Here is an 18,885-nt window from a genome sequence, read left to right as displayed (position 1 = left end):
TAGCTGCAGAGTCTGGCACAATTATTAAACCCTTCGGAGGAGGAGGTCCTGGAAGCACAGCAAGGGCATCTGCAGCAGACAGGCCTGCTCCCTGCAATGCCCTTCTGCATTTCTCTCATTTTAAAACTGACACTCAATGTCAGGTTTATCAGATGCTAACAGGGGGAAGTGTTTCAGCTGTAACTTAGCATAGTTCCTCCTCCCCTTAATATCTCAATTCCCATCTGATTTAAGGTAATGCTCTAGCCTGTGAATTTTCATACCCACTTCTACTTCTTCTGCTCTATACACATAAATAAGGGGTAGGACAGGTGATGCTCTGCAAACTTACCAGAAAGAACCAACAAAGTTAATCAGCTAAAGCTTAAAATGCAGCATATTTAACACACATGGCTAAAATTAAACATACGCTAGTTGTTGGTTGAAATCACAATATCTTTCCATCAAAACACATTTCTGGAGATGATCTTCATTCCTGCTTCACTGGCTCGCATGTTATAATTTAATCACAAAATCCAGAATCTGGCGCTCTCTCCACACAGTAACTGGAAATCTGGTTCTTTGTGTTTCCCTAATTTGTATCATTTATAATAACAATAACTCTACTGAGCTGGTGGTGGAAGTCGAACGACAGACCCTTCACCATTATGCCATGTTTTTTATCAATTAGCTTGCTGAATATTCCAGATGAAACCAGTGTTTGTATTGGCCAGAATCCGGGCCGTGCCTGAAGAGGTATTTTAGTGAAATGAGTATTAAGCAAGCTTTGGAATATTAAGCCAAAAATAGATTTTTGTGCTTAAGTAAAATACTCTCCTTAGCCCATTGCATGTATAGTGTACTATTAAGCTGTTATTTCAAAGACCGGCCTATTTTCAGACTTTCAGCATCTGTAAAAAAATTAATAATGATAAAGAGGGAATTCATATTTTTCAGGCTTTAAAAAAGGCCATTGTATAAGTCACCAGCCTCTACAATAGGCATCTGTCTGAAAACTGTTCCGCAAAATTTCGCATGAAGTGGTGCTGTGTTCATTAAACACCCTGCTTTTGTAGTCCATGCCGGTCAAAGATAAAATGCTTCTGAAGAGCCTTCCAGAGCAGATCTGTGAAACCGCATACATTTCTGTCTTGAGAAGGGTTTACCTGGATGCTAACAAGCTACAACAGACACAGCATTTGTTGATGGCTGCTTCAAGAGCTGGAGATATTTGTTGCACATGAGTGAATGTTTCAGATGAGACGAAGGGTGGGAGGCAAGTTGTCTTCCTGGCAATAACTCACCCTACATATCCACATATATTTTGCAGAACTGGGCTAAGGGACTTAAGGGCACGTCAGGATTGCAGACGCCTTTTGTGTTTTCTTTCCTTTTTAGGACATAATAGAGCTGTATAATTAAATGGAGATTATTGGCAACATTATTTAGCAGTCATTATGGAGTCATTAGGGTTCTGCTTGGGCAAAAAGATAAGTCCCCTTCCTCTCTCACACTTAATGCTTCTATCAACAGCTTAGAAAAGTGGTTCACAATGAATTGCCACTTAAGTAGTCCTATCTTCCCCTGCAATCTCCCTCCTGTTGTTCTTCCCTGTGGGCTAGCTCAGAGGGTCAGCACACTCAGCTTGCCTGATGTAATGCAGGCTTTCTGATGGCTTTTGGCACTTTGCATCTGCTCCCGTGGAAAAAAAAAAAAAAAAGGGAGAAAAAAAAAAAAGGGAGAAAAAAAAAAAAAGGAGAAAAAAAAAAAAAAAGGACTCACAGGGAATAGAGAAAGACTCAGTGCTAGTCCAAACAGTGATGCCTTTCTCATGCTTTGTTCTGCAAGGAACAGACCACACTGTGTGGAGCTGCTCTCTGTAGAGGCATGACAATGCTCCCCTTCCTCTGCAGCTGATGCTTCACACCACTAAGCTGCCCCAAAAGCACCGGGCTGGTCCATGAAGAAGGGTTTGTGCCACCTCCCTGCTTTCCAGGCTCCATGGCTCTCCAGTGACTGCTCTAGCTCAGGATTTTTGAGGGCTGGATTCCTGCAGTACCACATGGTGGAAGTGGGCATAAACTCCAGCGTCATTACCTAGCAGTTAATAATTCTGCAAATATGCACGTGTGTGTGTGTGTGCGGATGTTAGAGCCAGCCGGAAAAGGAAATGTCTGTTTTGTGGGAAATTCCAGGTTGTCAACATTTCATTTTCTTCTGTGCTGGAATGAAACATCAACATTACCAAAAACCTGGCAAAATGGGCTGATGTGTGCCGCTGCCCGCATTCCCACCAGCCACTCCCTGCAGCAGAGAGGCAGAGGGCTGCCTGCGGCCACTTCTGGAGGGCACGCTGCCCTGTTTTCTCAAAGCAGCCTGTTGCTGTATTTTGCTTCTTTCACATGGTTAAATTTGGGATTTACTGCATGCATCTCAACTGGCTCTCGTTCTGCAGCCTGGCCAACCATGAGTGGTGTGACAGGATGCCAGCTTTTGTCCCTCACCCTGCCACATCCTCATCGTTTCCCCTGGACACGGGGCTTTGCAGTTCTAGTGGCACTGGGATATTTCTGGGGAGTTTTGCAGTCAGTTCGAATGATGGCAGGATTAGGCCACAGAGTTAGTCCAAGAGGAGAGAGCAAGTGCTCTGGGGAATTCGTAAAGCAGTACAGATGACTGCAATATACTGTCCTAGCATAAGCACCTCAATATATATATTTTCCACCAGAAATAAAGTCTTTCTTTGTTTAAAGGCTTTCTTTTTCTTTTCTTTTTCTTTTCCTTTTTCTTTTCCTTTCTCTTTTATTTTCTTTTCCTTTTTCTTTTATTTTTTTTTCTTTCCTTTTTTTTTTTCCTTCCCTCCAATTAAAGCATTGCTACACCTCTTGTTGAACCATTTCTTTCCATGTAAGTCTGTATATGCTGTTGCAGACACCTGCCTCAAATATTTTTTCCATTATACCTGGGAGATATTTAACGGCTAAAGAGTGACAAAGCTCTAAGACAGATAACATATTTAAAGAAAAAAACTATATATACAAAAAGTTGACATTAAATTTGAATAATAAACTACCATAAAACTTTGATTTTAAGAGGGAAGTTAACATAATGAAGACACAAGAAATCTGATACAGGGAGCCAGTATCTCCTTGACATGCTTTGAGTCCTGCAGCCCGTCCTGTGAGCGAGTTGGTCCCACTGCAGACATCCAGGCTTGGTCTGAATTGCAAATGGGGCTCACCCTGGAAACGTTATTTTGGAAACAGCAGCTGGAGGAATGGCATGCAGGGGAGACAATGCCTCCGCCGGGCACGTGTGGAGGCCTCGGCAGAATTTCATAGTAATTACCACAAACTTTCTCACTATTATGCATGAGTAGTGACAGGCTTGCATTGTTAATCAGAGTAATTAGGATTTAGTTGAGGCATGACAATAACCTGTGCCTCATAAAGGCCTGAAGGCTATCCATTTTCTTCCCTTTTCCTAGGAGTCTCCTATTGTGATTCCCAGAAGCCCAGCAGGAATGCAATCAGGAAATCTCCAGTGAATCCATGTCCCTAAATCTTCAGGCTTGACAGGTTGAAGTCTGACAAGCTATTAAAAAAAATACAACTAGTGATCATTAGGCTGTCTAAAGCAGACTGAACTTGTTTCTGTCTATGTTCATTGATTTATCTACCACATGATATTGTTTGAAGCTTAGATTACTCACACTACCGCCAGTTGACATAGTTTGTATGATAAAGTGACTAAACATGGCTCTGGCTAAACATGCACGCCTTTCTGTCCTTACTATTTCATTGCCTTGGGCTCATTCTGCAGTAACAAAAATATGGTTCAATATTATTGTGAGAAACAAAAGGCAGAAATATACTGAATGGTTTTATTGAATTATTGAATTATTGTTTTAATGAATTATTTGATCACTCCCAAAACCTAGTGTCTGTGACAAATACGGAAGTATAGCACCAGCCTTTCCACAGTTCATCTCTGAGCAGAGATTTCTAGGTCAACTGCTGTGAGCTCTGCACTTCGCTCCATGAAATTCAGAGGTAGGCTTATTACAAAATCTCTGGTAAAAATTCTCCTTTACGCATGTCTCTTTTCCTCTTCTAAGCAATTTTTAATAATAAAAAAGATTTAAATTTAAATTTGATTTAAAATAAAATTGATTACGTGTATAATATGTTATTTGTGGTTTCAGTTTACTTCAGGGCTATTCCTGTACTCTACACAAGCTTTCATACAAACAGATCACATCAGATTGGAAAATTTCTGAAAAGACATTTTTGTTGAATGGGATTGCATTCTTATTTGTTATTTACAATAACACCTGTTTTTCCAGTCTTTCCTTCTTGTTTCTTCCATTATTTAAAAATTACTGGCTTTCTTACAAGATTCAAATCTCAAAGTGGAAAATAAAGAACTTATTCAGGTCTTCTTTCCTGTTGGCAGAAATACTGTCATCTTATACTCTCGAGGAAAAAAAAATAAAGCAACTGTTTTGCACCATTATTCATACAAAACATAAATGCATAAGCAACCTTAAACTTTTATTTGTATACACTTGAATGTCCATATACACATAATATGTATATATGGTACTTTTTCTACATAAATTCTCCTGTTGGTGAAAGACATGCACTGTGAGTTCTAAAAAGAAATAAAAAATCATTTGTTATTTAAAGCAAATAGAAATACAGGAAAGTAGCTTCATAAATACTTCTTTATCTTTATAGATATTTAAAAGAGAGAGAGAGAAAAAGAGAGAGAGAGAGAGAGAGATTTGGCATGACATGAGCATTGTCATGTTCCTGCAAAAAGATCAAGGGATATTTAAAGACAGCAGTCAAGTCCTGAGTTTTATGTAAACACAACGTTCATTGCATGACATTCTTCTTTTTGTAGCTGCATTAATCATATGTGCCTCTCATATTTTCATTTATTTAAATTTCCTTTTATTAATTTAAGAGGATCTTAAATTGCTAAACTTCTCTATTGTTAAGAGAGAAATTATGAAAACTCTGTGTGGTTTTCCTAGCTCTATACAAAGGCTGAAGCTGCAGTTAGAAGCTATTGAGGCTTAATGTGCAGTCTTCACACACAGATTTGCTGAAGGAGGCTTCACATACTGCATCTTGCATGAAAGGTGAAATTTATGCAACCATATTGATGTTTCCATTTAGCCAGGCATCCAAATTTATGTCTCTCTTTATTTCTCAAAGATTGTTTTAAGTCATTTGTAGAAGACAATATATTCAGTGTTGTAACTTTCTAACAAATTGAATTCTAGGAATTAATATAATAGAAATCTCTGCAAATGAGCTTTCAGGAATAACCAAAAATACTCTCTTCTAGTTCTTACAGCATGCTTATCTCTCTGGTAGGTGAATATATAATGCTAGGTACAACATCTGCTTCCCCACTGCTCCAGAGGATAGTATGGATGATTGTAAGGTAGATCTGTGCAAATTTATGAAACAAAACTGATGGAAAACTAACATCTGAGTTACTATATGAATCAGATGGAGAACTTTTGTCATGACAGCTTTCCTTAGAGACCTTCATCATTTTGTTTTGTTCTCTGATTTCTATGCTTAGTCAATATTTGAAAATCAATTGAGAAACTTTGGGTTTCATTAATAAGATATGAGCCACCACCAAAATACTTTTGAAAAATAATTAGTTAGGGAATTAGACAGATATGAGCTCTTTAAGGGAAAACTGGAGATAATAGTTAAAAGAATAAAATATTTGCAAGTAAAGTACATAATTTAAAAAGAATAAATGTTTGCCAGTCAATGTACATCAATAGCATTGATAAAAACAGACTCTGAATGAGCCACATCCAGAAGAAGAAGCAGCTGGTGTAATGAAACAGCAATGTAATAGACACCATTCAAAGTGAAAAGACATCTTCCAAAATATGAAAGCTGTGTCCAAAGAAAGAAAACAGAGGAAGAGTATAATCCCCAGCAAAATAAATGTTAAACCACAGCAAAGCAAGCCAAAAATATTAGTGGAAGCAACTTGCAGAAGCAATCAGAGCTAACAGTAAAGCCTTTTGTATATACATCAGAAGCAGCACATTTGGACAGTTAGCAGGATGAGAAGAAGCAGCAAAGGAAGATAAAGACATTATAGAACAGCAAAATGAATTATTTGCATTGGTTCCCGCTGCAGATGAGGTGGGAGTCTTTCACACTGGGGTCATTCTTTACACAGAATGAGTCTGTGCAAACTCCCAGACTGGAGTGTCAGAGATTTCAGAGCGAATCAGCACCGTGACAAAGCAGTAAAACAACGGATGATATTCATGCAAGGGCGTCAGAAGAATTCAAGTATGAGATTGTCGGTCAGTCAGCTTTGATTGTGACAAACCAAGTCAACACCACTCTCAGGATAACATGAAAGACAGATAGATAATGGGCACAAAAATAATAAGAGGAGTTTTCTGTGAAGCAGACTAAATGGCTAACACCTTTCCACTTGCAAAAGAGATGACTATAAGGGCAGCATGGTAAAGATACTCTAAAATTATCAGGATGCAAAAATTTTTCAAGAGTATAGGAACACCTTATTAGCCATCAGATAAAATACAGAAAAAGAAGTGGTTTCCTTTTTTTGTTTTGTTTTGTTTTGTTTTGTTCACACATCATGACATTGTGGAACTCCTTCCTGCAGGACAGATGCTGTGAAGGACAAAGAGGTGATTCCAACTTCCCTCCACCTTCCCCCCAGATTACTGGATGAGACAAATTAATGAAAATCAGATGCTTGGTTGGCTATTAAGAAGTGGCGGTCTATGTGCTGCCTCTGGCTTAGAAAGTACATAATTGCTAAATGTTGGAAGATGGAAAGATGGGAAGTCAGCGGCAGCTAAAGAGCAGACACTGAGAAGAACGGTACAGAATGAGCCCTCCCTTAATCGAGCCTGCTGCCAGAGATAAAACATTGTCAGAGATGTTGGTTCAGTCTGTGTTATATTTCATATGCTTTCACACTGTGAACCATTCTTTTTGTCTACTTAATTTTCCTCATTTCCAGGGATGCATACTTGTGTGATAGTTTTTCTCTTCTGACTGGGTGATTGGGCACAGCTTGGGCAGGAGAAATCTATTAAACAATTTCATCTTTTTCTGTCTAGCATCAAAAATAATATGATTCAACAAACCCAACATCTGACTGCAGTTAATTTTTCCACAATATTTTGTGCTTGACTGTGTAAGCAGTTTAGCATTAGCAGTTCTTATTGCCTTAATGCATGTTTGGCTGTGTGCTTCTATGTGGGAACAGGAAAAGCAGGTTAGTTCTCCCACCTATATTACTTGTGACTTGTAGAAAGAAGAATGTGATTTATTTTCTTTAGCCAGAACACAACGACACAAGGAAGATAAAGTGGTTTTCTCCTGTTTATGCAGGAAAATTTCAGCCAAGACGGAAACCAAATCCAGGATTTCTGAGTCCTGTTTCCTACCCTGACCATTGGAACATCCTCTGTAATCAATAAGACTATTCAAATTGTGAGGTATCTTCACCTCAGAACCCATTCAGTGTGTATTTTACCAGGACATGTCCGTTAAAAAAATGTTTTCCATGCTCTATCATCAAAAATTCCCTTTTGAGCATGGTTAACCCAGCCCGAGTTTTGGAAATAAGATTTAGGCCCTTCAGGGGATTGTCCTTCCCTAGTGTTGCTAATCCTGTGGTTTTTAGGGCATTTTTTTCATAAAAAGGAAATGTGTTTTGTTTTACTTCAGTGTTTACAAGTGTTTGTCTGGGAAATATAGGATTATAAAGGAACACATTTCAAGCACCACGCTGGGTGTGTTAGTGCTTTGTATTCTGCTACCACAACTGCACTTCCTTCATCTTGTGTTTCATAATGTCCCAGACAAATAAGAATGCGATCACATTCACTAGAATTGTTTAATCATCAGTGGTCTGACCCTGAAAAAGACAAGGCACGTTAGCTTTCTGTCACACTGGATGGCAACTGAGGTTGTACAGCATCTGGCAGCATGTTCTCAGCACCTTGCAGAATTTTGTCTTTTAACTCCCACTCCACATCTATTTTCTTCAGTATACTGCAAACATAATTATAGTTAGCACAATCGGTACTTTCACTTTTAAGTAAAACGCCTGTACCCAGCAGGCAAAATAATAATTATGAGATGACATTGTGATGAATGATGACATCTCCAACAATGTGCTTGAGCCATAAATGGAAAGAGACAGTAAATTTTATCCTATTTTTTGAAATTACATGTGCTGCAAATCCACTTTTAATGACAATGGAATAACACATTTTTAAGCTACAAATCACAATAGGATTAATGCAATAATACACCAGTTTCTCTTGTCCTCAGCTCCAGTCCTGGCAGGGAGTTTCAAGACAATGCATAATAAAACACACATTGATTTGAGGGTGGTTCTCTGTGATAAGGCTGTTTTCAGCTGTAGCTCTTTGCAGTGTGGTTCATTTTAAGGAATAAAGAAAAGGAGGTAAAGCCAGGAAAATGGGTAAAGAAAGATAAAATGTGAAAAACAATGTGTTTGGGACACCCGTGTTGTGCTATCTGTACAATTGTACAGTCAGTCCATTGATTACAGTGGCATTTCTCTTGACTCAAATTTACACAAATGGAACAGCATCAGGCCTTCAGATAACAATGATTTATGTCCTTTTTGGCAGTCATAGCAGATAACAGTGTTAGATTAAGCCTTCTCCTGTTTAAACAAATTGATATTTGTGACATAAGATATTCTCTTGGAAATGACAGATACGACAATTTTGTACCAAAACTGATTTTAAGGACTTGCAAACAGTTATATGTGTAATTTTTTACACTGTTTTCTTTTCAAAAAAAAATAATATTTTTTTTCTTCTTCAGGGTTCAAACAGGACTCATTTTCTATTCCAAATACTGTATTGATTAAATAATTTGTAGATTGTTTGAAATGTTGTTATTTTTCTGATAAGGTTTTCTGTCTGAATGCCAGCTTTTCAGTAAATGGAAATACTCAGTGAGAAGAACAAATTATTTCATAAAGACTTAAATAGAACTTCTATTAAAACATCACCCCCCACAAAACATCACATTTTGTCTCAAAATGTCTTTTTGAGACAAACATGAAATTTATCATCTATTCACCTGTTCATCCTTAGAATAGCTCTAAATCCATTCTCTTTTTAGATAATATTGACAACAGTTTCATGAAATTCCTAAACCCTCAGACAAAAAATAAATGTCTTTTTACTTCACAGACTATCACACAACTTTCCTGGTGAGGAATCCCCTTTTAGGGTCACTTCTAAGGTTTATCATTCAGAAGATCCTGATCTCTGAAAGAAGAAAGAGAAGCCCCTACTAACTACCCTCCTTTCTTTCTGTACAGCTGACCTACATGGACCACCAGTACCAGAGCAGCACTATGTCTGAATTAACAGAGGGTTTGCCTGTATCACAGTCACAGAAATTCCTTTCTGGATTATGGAAAAAGTGGTTTCAGTGAATCTGCCTTGTCTGCTGAAGAAAAGTTCTAATGAAAAATTGATGAACACATTGAGCACTAGTTTCTTCTCAATGAAATCCTTGTTCAAGCCAAACTTCCAATAATGTCAGTAGTGAACTTGAGTAAATTTAGAAGAGCAGTACCAGCTGAGGAATAACTGCAGCACCATTTTTGGAGAATGCCGTCTGTTTGCTCTTGCATTATAACATTCCTGAGCGTGGTAAACACTTGAGATTGCCACCACCAGCTATGCCAGCTGGCTCGCCTTCCTTCTTCTGTTCTGCAGGAAAATTCTGGCAAGTGAAATATTTTCAAAATGTGTTTCTGACACAGTGGTGGAAGACTTACAGCTATTGTTTGAAAGAGGCAAGAAAAAATAGCTATGTGTTCCCCTTGTTGGAAGAAATTGTATCTTAATGGAAAAGTTCTGGATTTTGACTCTGGAAGATAGGTGCGTTTTGAATCTTTGTAATGGAGACAGCCATGGCAGACTAGTTTTAGTGGAAATACTTGTTTTGATAAGTGAGGAAACACAACAATTACTAATGCATTTTACCACTTGAGACTCTCTTGACAAACATTCCGTTAGGATTATAATATAAATACATAACTGCTTTTCCTCATTTCAACATGCCACTTGTGAACAATTTTGTCATAACAAACCCCATCTTCCCTGCTTTTCATTTATCTCCCTAAAATAGAAATGGTCTTTTTCCATTTATCCTGCTAGAATAAACATCTATTAATTCTCCCAGGTCACAAAACCTTCAGCTTCTGAAGGTTAGAAATGTCTGCACAGTATGCAACTCTTTTGGTTTAGTTCTGCCTTGAATCAACTCAACAGAAAATGTCCAAATATTTGCCCGGTAATGGGAAAAATGAATGTAATTGATCCATGGCTCTTATGTACAACATCAAAGTACTTAGAGACAAGAAGCTATTGTAAGACAGTGACTAATAGCTGTATGAGGGGATTTCCATTAGCAGGCCCACAAGGAAGATGATTCTAATTTGTGAGTGTCTTGTGAAAAGTTAAAACTGTCATGAACTATACAAGGAGTTTTTCATAGAACCAAAGTCATGGAAAGAGGCATCACTTTTTATATATATGACCTTGGGATACCCCAATTAAGGTCAGATGAAATCATAAATTACTTAAATCCACTGAATCCTCCTGTAAAACCTCCCATAACACATTTCAGAATCTTCTACGCCAAATCTCCCAAATAAGTGTATTTTTGATTGCTCTGTGGATAGCAATCATTGAACTGAGGTACCATGAAAAGTTTTAAAATCTCACGGGATGCAGTGATCCTATCCCTCATTCCAGAAAGTGAAATCTGACAGAAGTGTAGCAGCTCCCTGCACAGTGCTATCTGCGAAGCTGCGATAAGTGAACGCTTGAGGAACTTGCTATTCATATCTACACAACATATTTAAGATAAAAGAAAATAGAAATAAAAGACTGAGCATGGAGTAGATTCTACCACCCTTGTCTTTACTTTTACTTTTCATATAGTTTGTGAACAGTGAAAGTAAATACACAGCCCTGCCTAATCTCCATTTCAGTTGTATTTTCATAATATTGTCAGATGAAAGTTGCATTTCAAATTTATACTCTGGTTTAGGAAGTTTAGCTATTGTCAACTTCTGTTGAAATTATTTTCTTACACTCTGAGACATAATATTTCATCTCTACATTTGCAATCATACTTATGTATGCAAGGAACATACATACGTGCGTAAGACATTTCTTCCCATACATCACCAGAATATACACTACTACACCAGCTTCAGACATTTTTTCTCCACAGGCTAAACTGTCCGTCTCAGAAGTGCATAAATAGTGGAAGGGGAAAGAGACAGTAAGAGCATCCTTGCCCTTTCACAGTCTTTGTAGATTGCAAGTCCCAGAAGTCTTTCCCTGGTATCAATGTGAAAAGAGAGGTAAAGAGCAAATACATTAATGAATTTTCTCTTTTGCACTGCATTCCAGTGAGGCTGCCTGGTAGGAGGGAAAGGAGATAGCTTGTTCCCCGAAAAGGCACATCACAAATTCTTTCCCATTTGTGCCAAAGACTTGTACTATAAAGGACTGCATTTTTTATGAGACAGAGTGCTTTGGATGCTCTCCCTGATGTGGTTCAGCTTACTTGCTGCCTCTTATTTAAGCCCATGCCTTAATGGTATAATTTAACCTTAAATTATAGGCATATTTTACTCTTGTTTTATATGCAGAGATTCCTTTGATGTAAATGGTGCCCTGTGCAAAGATGCAGGGTTTATCATGGCCCTTTGAATACATGTGACATGGCAATTTGTCCAAGACATATTCTCATGCAAGAAGAATGGGATCCCATGGTGGGAAAATCTAGGGCCAAACACTGTGCTGAACTGACGCAATAGGATTGAACACAGTGTGAAATTATGGCAAAATCCGATGTATTAGCTGCTTGGTGCCACTGTTTTCTTCATCCACCCACTATTCTTTTATTGTTGCTGATGGAGAGTGCATACTGAATTGTCCTAAGAAACCTAACTCTTGTTGAAAGGGGAAGAAAGGAAGGTGATCTCAAGGGACTAAGTGACCATGTTAATTGGATACATGCGGACAGAATCCAGTCCAAAGCTCATGGAAAAATGTAGAAGTAATCCTGAAGACTTTGGGATGATCCCCACTATGAAATTTTAGGATTGGGATCTTTAAACAGTCAGTGAGCACAGAAGCCCCTCATACCAGATAAAAAGGCATGATGCAGTTTTGCAATTGAGCATGTTCTTTTCAATCAAAGTGTCTCTAGGCTCTTTTTATCTTTCTTTCCTTTTTTTTCTTTTTCCTTTTTTTTTTCCCCATTCATTCTCTCTTAATAAGGCAAGTTTTGCTGACCTTTAGATGGCCTCTCATAAGAGACTCCATTAAAGAATAAAGTTCTAAGTCCCAACTCATCTCCTGCAGACCTAAATAAAAAAATATAAACATTTTACAACAGAGATGTAAAACTTCCCACATCTTATGCAGGCAGCTATTTCATCAGTGTTGTTCTAGCCCTTTGGCTATAAGAGTGGTCAGATCTCCTTTGCAACCTCTCCATGGGGTCTTAATCTCTAGATGCATATAAATTACATAAATTCTTTTAGCACAAGACAGGATAATGCAGTGGAAGACAGGAGGAATTGGTTTGGAAATTCTGGAGTTTATGAAAGGCATGCGAGATAAGAAAATGTCAAGGAAAACAGATCATGGGCAGAAGCAGATGTTTAGCTTATGGTCACATCTTTGATCCTCTCTTTGCATCTCTCTTACATGATGTGTATACAGAGACAGTATAGAGCCTGCATTGCTAGTGTGCAGAAGGGGCATCATGAATTCACAGAAAGATGAATCTATAAGAGGATTGAAGGGGGTCAGAGTCAGCATTTGCACTGTTTTCTCATGAGGAAGTAGGCCAAATGTCAGTTAAAGTGAAATCACTACACAGCCTCTAGCCCACATGTATAGCTATCCAAATGAATCTGAGTCAATAGCACCACTAACCTTGAGAAAAAATTTCTGTGTGGTTGAAAGAGTCACTAGGAACAATACCTGTACCAGAGCCTAGGATGACTCCACAGTAAAAATCTAGCTGAAGGACTTGATTCTGTAGCTATGCAATGTGGTCGGATGATTTATATCAGGATGAAGATCTGGCTTTAAACAGGCAGAGGGAGAGAATTTTGAATATAAACAACATAAACATTTAAAATTAGTTCAGACCTTTGTTAGAATAGCAATACTTAAAGTGCTGCAGGAAGCATGTGAATCTACTTGTACCTGTGCAACAACTTTCTGGCTAATGTCTCCAGTATCTCACAGGTACTGAAGCTTGCCAGCTGTGTGTTTCTGCAGCTGCTTTTTATTGAAAGGCACAATAAACACTGCAGTCGTGTAAATCCTCTATAAATAGCTGCAGCAAAAGCCATCCCTGCACCCTGTTCAAAGTTAAACACCATACTAACTCCCTCACCCCTCTCGATTGGCTTGTAAATTGAGTATAATACTAATAGCTACCCTTTTCTAAGTGCTTTGAGATCTTCTAATGAGAGGTACTATTTACTAGTGAAGTCCAAAGCATTAAAAATAGTTGCTTTTTTATTTCTGTTCATTTCTGAGACATCATTTCCAATCCACCTCCATTGTTCCCAGCAAGGAACTAAAATAATTAACAGCAGACAGCCTATTAAGAAATGGAAAGTGTTTTGGTTACTTGCTATTTGTGGATATGCATTGTTACAGAATGGGAGCAGCCAACTGCAGTTGGGAAAAATTCTGCTCAGCACAGACTTTTTATCTCTAGTGTTTACCAGATTCTGAATCTGAAAAAATCAGGGATTGTCCAACTTTTTCAGTTTTCAATGTCCAAAATTATGTAGTGACCACGAATAAACTGCCTAAATAAACTCCATTTAAGTATCATAAATATTTTTTTTCCATTTCCAACCATTTTTTTCTTCCAGATTCTCCACCCCCAACCCCTCACTATAGCCCATGCAGCCTTTTAGTTCTCTCCAGAACTTTTTAGTGCAATCACTTGTAAGGGGGTGGAGAGTGCTCTGACGCAGGACACAAAAAACCACAGAAATATCAACTGATTGACTTTTTTTTTAACCATAAAAATAAAGTAAAATTAAAAAAATAAAAGTAAAAGAAAAGCCTGTGTTGTCTTATACACAAAACACATGTAAGACTTGTCTATGTGTGCTGAGGCAGTCTCACAATGAGGCTTTTCAGCCAGACACTATGGCATGGAGGAAGGACTCTACTGAAGGCTGCAGAGAAAGCACTCAAATGGCTGTGGACAAGAAGACAAATAATTTTGCCTCCAATGTCTTACAGGTTAAGATATGATAATGAATGAAAGAAATAGCTCTTTACTTGGACCTCACTTTGAATTTTTTTGCTTTTATTTCAGACCTGAAGAAGAGCTCCTGTGCTTGGAGGTTCTCATTTTTTCTGGTTGTAATAGTTGTTCCAACTGAGGATGCTTTTTTGACTCAGATATTTCCTACTTTTGTGTTGACAGAAAACTTATCGTTGCAAGGGACACAGCTCTCTTCATCTCTGAGTGCTCTCTCTGAGGTGCAGCTGGATCCAAGACGGGAGTCAGAAGACTCCTTGGAGCCCATGGTTCAGCCCTGGGCAGTGTATGTTAGGGACAGAAATAGCCAGGGTAGATTCTTCATGCTGCTGGGTGGGGGGTTTACTTAAGAGGAAAGCCATGGCTTTGGGAAGAGGACAATATTTTGGCATGGATATCTAGAAGGCCTGAGAGGGATAGACTGTCTTGAGAAGACTTCTCAGGGGAGAGATAGGAGGATGGCTGTAATGCTTGATATTCTGGGACCCATACCATCCTGCCCACAGCGGAAAAGGCTCTGTTCACCACCACTACCAAACTTCAGACCAGAAGTTTTTAAGTTTAAAGTTTAACTAAAGTATTTTTTTAGTACAGGCTTTATGTAATTCTGGGATATCATTTTGTTTGTGGTCTAGACAAGGCAATGCCTGAGCGCTCAGCTTGCCTCAGCTTTGCTATTGCTCTTTGCATATCTCAACACTGGGTTCGGGCAAATATAACTAATGATGTCAAATGGGGACAAAGAAGTATGGCAAGCATGTAGCACAGACAGAGTCCATATTGTCTGCACAAAGAATGTTTTCCATGAGGTACCAGCTGCTGCTTTTAATTAAAAAACCTAACTAAGTGGATTCCTACACAGCCTGTGAGGAGCAGCTTCACAGATACTCCAGCAGTTAATCACATGCTAACAACGCTGATAAGCATGAAGGTCTCTGGGACTGAGGAGCTAGGGGTTGGGAGAGTTATTATAAAAATAACTGTTAACTTTTCTCCCACAGGTTTGGCAGTCAGGAAATGGCTTGCACCACTAGTTAGAGACAGAGGGTTTCTGTTTGCCTGCTGCATGACTGTGACACTGTATAGCCTATCCAGCAATGCTTTGTGAGTGCTCCTCAGCCCGGAGCAACCTGTGACTTCAGGCCACCCCAGCCCTGCTGGAGATGTTTGCTCTCCTCACTGATTTTGCCTTTGGACTCTCTCCTGGAGTAGTTAACAAGGCAACCAACTGAGTTTGCCTGTCTGCTGGGAACAGTTTGGAGACCACTAGCTCATTTAATGAGAAGTATTAATAACGACTACAGTGACACATTTTTTTTTTTCAGATAGCTTTTGGGGATGATGACTTGATCAAGGATTAATGTTATTTATTCAAGTGACAAGATCAAGGTATGAGATACATAGTTATCTTTTTTCAATTTTTTTTTTCTCTCAATTTCATTCTTTAGATCATTAATTACAAAGTAGGAAGATTTTCAAACTGTACTGTATATTCTTGCAAGACAGAATCCCCTCCCTCTTGCATTTTTCCTGTTCTATTTCTGGCTTGCATGTTGTAGAGGATGATTTCTCCCTTATGAAAAATAGTAAATGAGTTGTAAAAGAATGCATTGAGATTTTTTAGGGATTGAATATACTTCACACGCCTACTGAGTGATGTGCATGAAAATCCATGTACTGTACATGGTGCATAAGAAGGCTATTTTGTAAGATTTTTTTTTAAATGAACTGTGCCTAGAATACTAAAATTGAAACCTTGCTCTGGGTGGTCTTTATTTTTGGCTGAAGCCTCCTAATAGTTCCATAAATATTAATTTATGAAGAACTCAGAACACAAGTTAATGTAGAACTGACCACTTTCTTGGTGTTCTCATATTACTTAAACTGTATTATTATTATTTGCTTATAGAACAGTGGGAATACTGTTAAAAAATTAAATGGGACTTTTATCATTGAAAAAGTTTGTGGTTTGCTTATTTGGATCAAAAAAAAAAATCAACTGAGCACATGCAAATAACTTCAGAAATAAAGTGCAACAGTACTAGTTTTGACACCAGCCCCATTTGTTTCCTCTGAAATGTTTTGCCAGTCCAGCAGCCAGATATTTCAAGAACAGCCTCGCAAGGGAAGATTAAATGTGTGTGTTTTTATAAAACAATGACATCTTGTTTTCAAAGCCCTGCAAGCTTAAAATGGATATTAGAGCAGTCACATATAAACTGCAGTTCCCAAGGACAACTGTTTAGCTTAAGTGCCATTTAATGTTCTCCTAAATGGTTCCGCTGTTTAGTGTGCAATATATCTTCTAGATTAGACCTTTAATCCTTTACATTGTGCTTGCTGTGTCAAAGAGGGCTTCGTGCCAACTTCTTCCTATTGGTGGGTCTCTTTCTCTTTCTTTTAACAGGCACATGAAGAACATCAAGGTCTTATGTTTTGCCTCTTTGAATCCAAACAAGAAATCCAGTTAAAAGTTTTGTGAACAAAAATCTTTAAACAGTTTAATGTGTTTCCTCCTCTTTCTGCTTTAATTTTAGAGCTCTCATGAACACAAAGAAGAGCAAGAAAGACCAAAAATAGAACATAAAGTACTGCTTTTTAATAAACGAGAAAAAAATGATACAGGTTAGCTGGGTACATATAACTTTAATGGGGACTTCAGAGGGCTACAACTTTCATGCCTCAATACCATAAAATGAAGAGAACACAACTCCACTATGACTGTGATACACAAAGCAGAGAAATCTAGTACACCTTGTTAAAGCAGAGCAGGATACAAACATAAGCTCAATTTGGGGGCACATCACTTTTTGCTGAGCTGGCAGTTGAGTGGACTAACCAGAAGACCCTCATTATTGATGGACCTTAAGTGTAAGTACTGCTTTGTGGCATAAGTAAATAGTGGGTTTCCGGAAGCTAGCTCTGAATTTCTTAGTCTTGGCTATGCTTGCATTTGCTCCTGAGAGGAAAATAAATTTGCCCTGTATGGCCTAAAAAGCAAAAACATCTGCTGGTATTATGAGCAGCCCTATTGTCCAAGTCCAGCAGCAGGGAGGTCTGCACTTGTTCAATTCTGCTTTTCTGCTAAGCATTGTGAAAGCCTACAGGGATCATTATCAAAACTCCCCAGGGCAGCAGGGGAATGAATTCACTGATCCAACAGGTAGCTGAAAAAGGCCACCCCAATGTCCTGGCTAGTAGTACAATATGCTATGTACCACACAGGGGACCTACAACCGGGAACAAGCTTGGTACAATTGCTCCAAAGCCAATGATGGAGAGCAGCCATGGGCTAAGGGAGGAACTCTGCTTCTGGGAAGGTTAGCTGTGGTAGCTGGCAGCTGGAGGAGGACATGAAAAGCTAGACTCAGTGGGTGGTGAGGAGGAAAAACTGATGGTGCCGACTGAACATTTGGTTAGAAGAAATCCCACCTCGCTTGGCCTGATTCAGTAACCTGAACATCTGCCTTAAGGAAAGACTTGAGTTCCCTTGGCTATTCTGACTCACTGTAGTTGATTCATTAGTTGAAAAATAGCTGTGCTCAAATACCTGAGGCCAAGGTAGCTTATTGCTATCACATCTGTTATCCCGAACTGTTATCTACAAGCATATGAGTTTGCTTTGTTAATTTGGGGCACTGAGAAAATAAAAGAAATACATTTCACTTTTTTAAAAATTTATTTTTTAGCTTGCATTTTTGTTATTTATATAGGAATTTATGAGTAAGAAAAACATGTCATATTTGAGTCCAGATGTACACACACCCAAAAGCAGAAGTTTGTCCTAAAATTTCCATCATCAGATGTTATTCATATTTGGACTTGAACATTAATAGAACACAAAACAAAATGTCAACTGTCTGAAAAGAAATGGAGTCTAAGTAGTGCTGACTAGGAAAGCAAACAGACATAACCCTTTCTGTAAGTGTGAGACTTCCAGATTCCTATACCGTCTGATGTTTCTGCCAGCAGTGAAGAGGAATCCATTTGACCCTCAGGTTTCCTTGTGGCCCCTTAAATTTCTTTGTTGCAGGAATAGGAGGGAAAAGTACCATAGGCTGTATTTGTATGATCCCATTCACTTACTACTAGTAGTTTGGCTTTACCAAATACTGAATGTTTTCCAGACCTCCCTGGCAGGCCTATAAGGAAAGGCCTTCCAAAATGAAGCCTTTTCATTCAGATCCAATCCTCAGAGACTGAACCCTGTGCCATCAGCTCTCTCCCAGAGTAATTTTCATCCTCTATGTGAAAATATTTCAATTAATCTAGTTATATTTTTGTCAGAATCTACTGATTTCTTTTTTCAATACTGCATTTTTGTAAAGATGTCCATGGAAGACTGCTTATAATTGTTGATGTGGTAGATCTATCAAAAAGTGAACATGTAATGGTTGAGTTTGTTAACAGAATAAGCTCTTGTGTCCACAGAAAGATGCACATCTTCTTGCAGCCATGAAATAATTGCAGACCAAGGGTTAGATATGTTAACTCT

At 38.4% G+C, this 18,885-nt stretch overlaps 1 long non-coding RNA gene across 1 annotated transcript; it reads left to right on the top strand.

Moving 5' to 3' along the window:
• Positions 1 to 1,745: 1,745 nt before the first annotated feature.
• LOC310898134 lies at positions 1,746 to 18,358 on the top strand. Its single transcript, XR_014582978.1, has 3 exons — positions 1,746 to 4,031; positions 9,379 to 15,779; positions 16,798 to 18,358. It is a non-coding gene; the product is annotated as an uncharacterized lncRNA (long non-coding RNA).
• Positions 18,359 to 18,885: the final 527 nt, after the last annotated feature.

Source organism: Anser anser (genome assembly GCF_964211835.1).
Source record: "Anser anser genome assembly, chromosome: 3".
NCBI classification, from domain to species: Eukaryota; Metazoa; Chordata; class Aves; order Anseriformes; family Anatidae; genus Anser; species Anser anser.
This window is presented reverse-complemented; position numbering and strand designations above follow the sequence as displayed.